Raw genomic sequence first — 10,099 nt, 5'->3', positions numbered from 1 at the left:
TATTTGTGATTATACTTGGTCTTGCTAAGAATGTTTCTTAGATTTGATAGACAAACGTGTTCAGGTGTTTCTTCAAAACTACTTAAAGGAATAGTTCACCCAAAAATGAAAATTCCATCATCGTTTACTCACCCTCATGTCATTCTGAACTTTCTTCTGCACTGTAAAAAATTTCAAGCGGTTTCAACTAATTATTATTTCATAACTAGTTCCACAGAAAGTTTACGTTCAGTCAATTTCTGACTTCGAAATGTCAGGTTTAGTTGGCTCAACCTTTACTGAACTAGTTTTATAGTCCATTCAACTAAAATGTTTTAATTGGTCAAACATTTAGAAGACTACGGCAAGTTATGTCAATTAAAATTGAACCGTTTACTCCATGTGTTTTATATGTTACCTCAACTAAGATTTATTATTTGGGCATCATAAGAAATTGCTGGGGAACTACATAAACATATATTTTTATAGTTTAACAAAATTATTAAAAATTATTAACTGGTGTTTGTCAATCACTAAAAACACACTTTACAACACATAATAGCCTTTATTGAATAACAATCTCCATTTATAAAATTTTTCATACAAACTAAACATACAGGAATGAAGAAAAAAAGTCACCTACATCTTGGATGGTCTGACAGTCAGTAAATTAACAGCAAATTTTCATTTGTGGGCGAACTATCCCATCCCATGCCGTTATGAAGCTACGAGAATACTTTTTGTACTTTTTGTGTCCAGTGGATATTATCCAAAATGATGCTACGGTGACGCAGAGGAGACGAATTGTTAAATACATTTTTATACTTTTGTGGGTCCTGACAGTGGTAATTGTTTTTGCAGTCAATGGGACAGTCACAAACCTCCCGGTTTTCATCCAAAATATCTTAAATTGTGTTCCGAGGACGAACTAAGCTTTTACGGGTTTGGAACGACATGGGGGTAAGTGATTAATGACAAAATTTTCATTTTGGGGTGGAGTAACCCTTTAAAGGGATAGTTCACACAAAATTGAAAACTGTCATCATTTATTCCCCCTCAAGTTGTTCCAAACCTGCAAGAGTTTCTCTCTTCTGTTGAACACAAAAGAAGATATTTTGAAGAATGTTGGTAAGCAAACAGCCATTGACTTCCATATAATTGTTTTCCAACATTCTTTAAAATATCTTCTTTTTGAAAAAAAACTCATGCACTTTTTTCCCTTTCAGTTATGTTAAAGCATATAGTCCTAAATGATATCCAGTATAATATCCAGAAACACTTGTAACCATTTTATTTGGAGTCCCACAGCAACCTTACACTCTTACCTCAATCGCAATAAATGCCAATCTCGCGAGTGTTTCAAAAAAACAAGGTTCATGTAGACTCGACCGTGGGTGAGCGGTGGGGGGGTGGAGGTGATGACGGAGAAGAAGAGTGGAGGGGATTCAAAATGGGACAGTTTGTCTTCCACCTGACGTGTGCAGTGTGCACAGACAGCACTCCTGGACCCCCCCAACCCCTCCTCCCCCCTGTATCGCCATCATTCCCTCCCACCTGCTCTTTCAATCTCTCTTCCCTCACAACCTCCCCCATAAATATAGGGCAACTGTTGCATAAGCATTGAAGGAGTGGGGGAGATGGAAGCGAAGAGCAGGAGAGAGAATGTGGGGGTTGAGAGAAAGAATTGCTGGAGACTGATGGATATGCAGAGAGGAGGTAGAGAAAGAGGGCTCTCTGATCCAGCGCTGTGCCTCTCTGTCTGGCATGTGGCCTGCTGAAAGTAGGCTATGTTTGACGCGCTTGAGGTTTACGCTGTCTGAGTCACACTACGCTGCTGAATACTAAACCCACTGATTGCATTTCAGTAATGCTTTAGCCCGCCGGATTGCACAGTCTTGCATGGAACAAAATGGCAATTCATGTTCTTCCACACAATGGAGTGCCAGTGATAGCTGGATTAAGACAGACAATTGGAAATGGTGAATTTAAATTTACGGTGTGACGTTCTCAGCAGATTTAAAAACTCGGCCCTGTTCAGGCGCTTATCAGTGTTTATTTCCTAAAACATTCCTGCGTTCTGATTTTGATCGGAATGCGGAAAATGACTTTAAAAATGTTCCATCGTGCCGCCGGGTATCAAAGACAGCACGCAGTTTCCTTTTCCTTCGCAGTTTCCTCGACTGCTCAGAGACAGTTATCCTGACAGGAAGTCATGAATGTAATGGAGAAGTGTAGTTGGTCACATAACTCCCCGTCACTGGTCTGCGGTCTGATATTGGGCAATGTAGTCATCGAAAATACTTGACTATGTAGGTCAGGGTCACCCAGACCACGCTGTTACCTTTGGGATGTTTATGAAGAACCACACATTGACATAGAACCATTTTAGGTTCGCTTTCAGGGAACAGTTCTTAAAATAATTTTTTTTTCTTAGTGAGAAGAGCATTTTAACAATCTACTTTTGTGAAACGTTCTTCATGGAATCACAGATGCCAATATTTCAGATATTAGATCCTGAGCCTGTTCCTCAGTTTTACAAAACAGTCTTACATTTGTGCCTTCAGCCACATGAGATTTGTTAAAGCGGCAAGTTGAAATCCAGTTTCTCTAAATAAGTTATCAGGAAAACGAACACAGATTCAGGGGAGCCAATCACAAGGCTCTGTTTCCCACAAAAATGTAAATTCCACAGCTTCTCTCTCACATTCTTTCAGCGCAGACAGACGTACACGCGTGGCGAACCCGGACGATGAGAGCGCAGGGGAGGTAGAGCAATGACCTCATGCTGTCTGCCCCTCCAGATGTTTCCAGACACGACTGAGACTTTCCCCATTTATGAGACAGAAGAAAAAGGGAGAGTAGAAGTGACTTGTTTCATGATGAACAAAGCTAATACAAATGACAGATATCCAAAAGAATCAACACTAGAAGGAAGACAGGAATGTTGAACGTTTAATGTATGTTGAAATTTGTATAGCTTGAGGTGGTTTAAAGTGGTTAGATTAAGATGGTCTCCCTGTCTGGCCAAGCTGGTTTAGATCATCTGAAAAGTGGCTCAGGGCCCATAGGCAGCCTCAGCCAACTTTGAAGAGGGCCACAAGAAGACTGCTGTTTTCGTTGTCTTTAAAGGGATAGTTCACCCCAAAATGAAAATTTTGTCATCATTTACACACCCTCATGTTGTTCCAAACCTCTATAAGCTTCTTTCTTATGTTGAACACAAAAGAAGATATTTTAAAGAACCAAACACTTGGTCCCCGTTGACTTCCATAGTAGGGAAAGAAACACTATAGAAGTCAATGGGCACCATCAACTGTTTGATTACCAGCATTCTTCAAGATATCTTCTTTTATGTTCAGTGGATGAAAATTAGCCCGTTTGGCTTAATCTGACACATTTGTTATGTATTATTAATGTGTATTGTCGCTGATTAAATAAACAAGACAAAATAAAATTCAAGATCTAATTTTAATTCACACCCACAACAACTGTTTTTTTTTTTTCTTTGAAGAACCAGGATTACCATGACCTAGAAAAACCTAGATAGGTAGGTTCATTTTAGATGGCATAATTAAAACGCCATAGGCATTTCTATAAAGAATATACATTTTTCTAGTTATGCCAAGTTCTAAAATATTTTATTGAGTAGAAATTGTGAGTGAAACGTATTTTTAAAATTCCTTATCCAGTAAACATCTGGAAAAGTAATGTAAATTCATTGGTTAAAACAAGAAAGGCTGAAATCCGCTGCTTAAAAACCAGCCTGCAGACCACGTAAGACCACATAAAACCTTTTTTTTTCAGTAGGGTAACATTCAAGATTTAAGTTCATATTCTCGACAGCCACGTACTGTATATAAGACTATTTCCTATTGCACTCACTTTATGCTTTATAAGGCAAGTATTGTTTTTTAGGCAACTGAAATGTGAGCCGGGTAGCCAAAGTCTGTGTAAACAAACCTCCATGTTAATGGAGGTTACAGCAGCAGACAGTTACTTTCAGTTCAACTGCAGATGTTCCGGCTCTTTGCAACTCCGTGCGTCTGTGCAAACATGGCAGTCCAAGCCCAAAGAGTAAACTCTACGAAGTTCGTGCAGTGAAGGTCCAGGGCAGTAAAACAGAAGCAATACGAATCAAATTCACGTGGATTGTGCCGTTTTCTTTGAGAACGTGCAGAGTTTTATGAGACTGCTAATTTTGATTTGTGGTGCTGGGAAGTTAGAAAGAGGTTATGCAACGGCAATGGGGTGCCAAGAGGGGTGTCAACAACACAGAGCTATTGTGGGATGGGCCTAGCTGTTGCCTGGTTACAAATATTTTGGGCAGGGAACCAGGCAAACATGTCCCGCCTCCCCAGGAAACAAGACACTCTCGTGATTACTGCAGGGGTTCAAGCTGTACAAAGACCAGAGAGACGAAAACGGGTAAACAAAACATACAGCGCTTCCCTGCATTATGGAACATTTTTTGGAGAAGGGTGGCAAGGGTTAATCAAAGAAAACAAACATACCAAAGCAAACAATATGGCTCTGAAGCAGTGCCAAAACAGGAAAATGGTTTAAAGCTTTATTTTTGCATAAAGCCAAATGAATGCATGAGAACAACCAAAAGCGAGGAGTGAAGTTGGGCAGTTTGAACTGAAATGCAAATAAACACATTTTCCTATTCATTGTTCTGTCAGTACTACACAAACTTCAGTCACCTAAGAAACAACAAAACATGATGATCATCTCTGTAAATTCTCCCTCCCTCTAGTTAATGATTACTGGCCATATCAGCATGCCAAATGACTGCATGCTATATGTTGTCTCGTAGGTTAACTTACTTACTTTTGTGTATATAACAGCTAATATGTTTTTTTTTTTTAAAGTGCATAGGTGCACATACTATTTAAAATTCATAAGTATGAAAAATGTATAAATAAATTAAAACAAATAGGCTGAAGTATTTGTCAGTATTTTTTTAAGTACCTTAGGCTGCCTCATAACTTCGGCCTGTATGCTCTCCTGCTTATGATGATCTATGAAACGCTGTTATAGACTTCCGTTTCTGTATAGTCTTTTACCAGAGCTTTAATGACTTGCAGTGTCAATCAATTCACACTTCAAGTCTGCGAGTCATTTTTGTACTTCATAGCACATAGTTTCTCACCACAGCTTCTGTCTTTGGAACAGCTAGAATGCCAATGGAATAATTTTTTTTAATATTCGGTTTTTCAGTTCACTTGCAGGACAAACTGCATCTCTTAAATCAGTAATTTCGAATCCTGGTCCTGGTGACCCACAGCACCGTACTTATGTGACATTCTAAGTTCAGTTCCCAACAAGATGATGATCTGAAACAAATGTGTTAAATAAGGAAGATATACCAAATGAGCAGTGTTGTGGTTCCCACCACGATTTAAAACCACTGTCCTGAATGTACTGAGTTTTACTGGTCTAATATTTTATTGTATTGTACAACATAAACAGTAAGGTGATGGGGACAGCAGAAAGACTACTCTAAACATTATCCACAATATACAACAGTTAAATTACAGCATCTTTACTTGATTTTTATGGTAATTACCAGCATATGATCATTAGTTTTATAACATTTGCATAGCTGGCACACTATTGTTACACGACACTAGCCGTCAAGAACATGGCATTCTGTTCCATACCGTAACCTGCTTCAAGCTTTAATTGCACCTATAGTAGGGAAATTCTGTATTATGGAATTTTCATACAGGGTCAAAGGGCATGATTAATTGATTTTTTTATTCTTTCATTTCCTAATTAATTGCAATAAACTGACATCACTATTTTATGTTGATTGTAGATACCTAGATGCAATTAGTTATCCTTTAGATAATTTTGAAGCAATTTACTTGTACAGTAAACACCAAATCTACGCTGTATTAAATTATATATAATGTGTGTGTGTATATGAATATAAGAAAATATAAGTCCTTGAAAACAGATCAAAGACTGCTTGATTATGTATATCAGTGCATTAAATTTCACTTTACTGCGAAATATCTTATAATTTGTATTAGGCCTATCTGTTGAGTTACAATATACAAAGGTATGGTCACATAGAGAAGTACATACTAGGTAATTTAGAAGAAATTAATAATGCATTAAATGCCAAAATATAAAAAATATACCACATTTATTCAATGTTTTTTTTTTTTTTGCATTAAATTATACAAGTTGTACACCACTCATAAATGTCCTGCTATGTAAGCATGTTTAAATTATTACAAAACTCAAGTCAGTGCATTCAGTTAGTTCAGAACGAAATTAAAATAAATGCTTTAGTCTTATAACTCTTAAACTTGGTTTGTTATGGGTGGGGTGTTGTTTTATACAACATCAACGACTTTAAAACAAAGACGCCTAAATTCACGACCACATGGTAAAGTTAAATAGTTACTTCAACAAACTAGCCACAGGCTTTGGTTTTTATGCAAACATAAAATTACTTAAAAGAAACAGTCAAACTAGTTGGCACAAGTTGCGTAAAAGATAAAGAAAGCACGACTTTCGATTGTGAAACTATTTTATTGTACTTCCTTTTCTAAGCAGCCTGTCTTGGCTAACAAGACTGCAGGAGACTAACGTTACAGCAGACTCACCATCTGACAGATTATACACATTTCAAGCAGTCTGTCTCTATAATAGAGCATGCGAACATGATTATGATGAAGTGCAGATCTGTAATTTAACGTTACTTTTTTAGCAACATGACAGCTACCATTCGTTTGCAACGTTGCACAGTCATGCAAGTTAAACGGGACGATTAGCACGCTAGCTACATGGCTAATGGGACTTACTGCAAAAATAAATGGCAACTAAAGTAAGTCTTTGTGTGGTCTAAATGTTAAAAACCGAAATACTCGCCTCTAAAGATCTCGTAAAAGTCAAAAGAATGTAAACATGAAAGCGCACTTTCCCTCGTCTGTGAAACCTCACAGGCAACATTAAACCACTGTGCCGCCCCTTTAAGGGTTACCACGGAAACCGGTTGCTACGCAGCAAAAACAAAAAAAGTACCAATCGTCGTGACGTCCTTGCGTCAGACGTGCGGGAACGGCGTTTCCACGGCGACGAGACGTTGTATACACATGCAGGGTTGGTTGTAAACGTCGCGGGGTTGTTTGCTTTAAGGGAATCCGTTTAGTTTATTTTGCATTAAACCACAAAATGCGAGACGGTTAAAAGAAGTGTGTTTATTGTCGTATTGTTTCCCTTCGTCTGTACATTGCTTGACTAGAATGGAAATGTTATGGTAGAGCAACGGAACTTAAAGAGAGAGTTCACACAAACTAAAAAGTCATAATTTACTCACACTAATGTTGTTCCAAAACATGTACGCATTTTTATTTATTAAGTGTTAGTGACTTACAATCTTAGTCACCGTTCACTTTCACAACAATGAAAGTGAATGGTGACTGCGACTGTCATTCTGTCTAACATTATCTTTTGAGGTCTGTGGAAGAAATAACAGTGATACGGTGAGTAAATGATGACTAGTCCGCTCAGTCTAATTTTTTTCCTTAGCTAAATTACATAAACTAACATATGAAATATGCATTAATCAAGGGAATTCTCTTGATTATGTTTTATTTATTTTTATTCGAAATATTCCCAAACGTGTTAGCTATATCATGAAATATCTCGACCTCAAATATGTGTAAGTAAATGCATTTTTCACCTTATATATTATGTTAGTTGATCTATAAGGTGCTATGGGCAAGTAGTGTAATCTCTTAACTACGCATAAAACCCGTATTTTTAGGCTACTTGTACCAGATATGGGTGTCATGCCATAACATATTTTTTAACACGACTGACAGGCCCATTTAATGTGAATTTAATCAAAACATTGTCATTTACTAATTATAACACTTTCATTGTACAGAAAGAAAGCAAAGAACATTTACATTATCAAATAACTTTTTCAAGCACTCTCAAAAACTCATTACAATCACTGAGGCTGTTTACACTGTTAAATTAATATTTTACTTACATCGTACGCATATCTGCACTTTGGTGTTTCTGATGAGAGAATTCCTCAGAGAGCGTTTTAGCTACGACTCATCTGAACGCCTCTGATTGGTCAATGCATTCATAAGCTCAACAGAATCGTGTGTGATTGGTTATAATGCGCTTTAATCTCTTTCTCAGCGCCAGCAAATGCAGATTTGAATTTAGCAGCTGATGCTGTGCCTCACTGCTCTCGCCAGTGTGATTGTATGAAATATAAGAAAATATTATAAGGCTGTTTTTTTTTTTTTTTTTTTGTCTTTTGGAAGCTGCATTCAAAATCCACTTGGCTCAGAAATCTGAGGGGGCACGTGCCCCCTTACTTTGAATGGGCATGACGCCTCTGCCCTCAAACACCTGCTACACGGTTTTAAAGCTAACTATAGATACTTCTTCCTATCTAGCTTATCTTTAAGCATCCCACATATAATTTATCTGACGTAAACACCGGTTTTAATGTTCTGGCGGGTATTGGTAAAATGTTTGCCGCACATCGAAGTACTCCGCATTAGTCATTCCTGTTCAGTCGTTATAATGTCTGCTACTGGACACTGCGTTCTCCGCCGGTGACGTTCAAGTGCTGCTGACTAATTGTTGTTATCCCCACCCTTCCCCACCGTCGAGGTGTACCAACACCGGCGTGCAAACGGTTTATCTCACCATATTTTACTTCTCGAGTTAATTTGAGTTTTACCTTAATAGCAAGCAGCCACACTCATTTCCTTGCACACGGAGCAATGAATCAGCTTTGTTCCTACATGAAATGAAATATGACAGTATGTGACACTCACTATGACTTCCGTCACTGCAGCCCACTGCCCGACTTGGAACTTGTACATGGCTTCTTGTAAATGGCGAGGGTATCAGCCATAATAATGAGCTCTTTGTTTTGCTGAACAATAACGCGAGTGCGAAACTGACACATCCCGTTGATCGCCGTACATTGTATTTCAATCATTTTAAGCATTTTGGTTTAGCAGCTATTCACTCTGAGAAAGTAATTATCTTAAAACTGGCATTTAATAAATACCTTTTCTTTGAATATAGCAACGCTAAACCGATTTTGGCGCATGTGGTGAGCAGATTTATATAACATAAATTATAATAACAAAGAATTAAATGCAGAGTTCCCAAACTTACCCGAATAGACAACGGGCAATGTAAATATCTGCTCCGACCGGTTCTCAAGACTGTTAGCGACGAAGAAAGCTCCAGTGTATCGGGGATTCCGTGGGGCGTGTCGGTGAGAAAGTTTACAGTGGAGTCAAAACAGCTGAAAGCGGGTTTCCTCCTGTGCTTAACCGCTGCCTCTGCAAAATATTCTTCTTTAATTAGCTTTACGACTGCTCACGTGTTTTCTCTTGCTCTGTAATTTGTATGTATATATATATATATATATATATATATATATATATTTCTACACTATAGACCCACTAAATGAAAAACTTAAGTGCTGTTGTCTTTCAGTTGTAAGTAAAAGTTGTGCCAAAGTTAAAACATGCAGACAGTGCTACATTCATTGCACTTTATCGACCATAAAATGAAAATAGCTGAGTAAAATCGAGCAGAAATGGCCAATTTTGTGCAGTCTATAGTTTTTCATTTATAAGTCAATGCCATGTTTCTTTATTTGAACAAGATTCTTTATTTGCTTATTCAAATGTGTTGTTTTAATCTCTTCTCTTCTATATGATAATAAAAAGAGAACATTTTTAGAGAAAGTGGTTTGTTTGAACCTGATAGTGGCATAAAAATGACATAAGGCTACCGTTAACTATAACGCATTTTTTTTGACGTAAAAATATTTGCAAATCGTGTCGTTTCTAAATATTGTCCGTGAAAACCATGTAACAATTAAAAATATCTTGTGGAAGTAATAGTAAACGCACCTATTCTTGACCGCGATCGAGCTGTATCTTTCTGTGGGTGAGGGAATCCCTTACACGTCATATTGCTTAGATACCGAAAACAAAAACAGTGCTTTTGGACCATATATGGGCACCTACGTCAGCGGAACTCCAGTAAGAGGAGGAGCCAGGACTCCCTACTTTACAATGCGTTCTCAGGCTTCATTCACAAGACGAAGCGC

The sequence above is a fragment of the Onychostoma macrolepis genome, chromosome 18 (assembly GCF_012432095.1).
Source record: "Onychostoma macrolepis isolate SWU-2019 chromosome 18, ASM1243209v1, whole genome shotgun sequence".
NCBI classification, from domain to species: Eukaryota; Metazoa; Chordata; class Actinopteri; order Cypriniformes; family Cyprinidae; genus Onychostoma; species Onychostoma macrolepis.
This window is presented reverse-complemented; position numbering follows the sequence as displayed.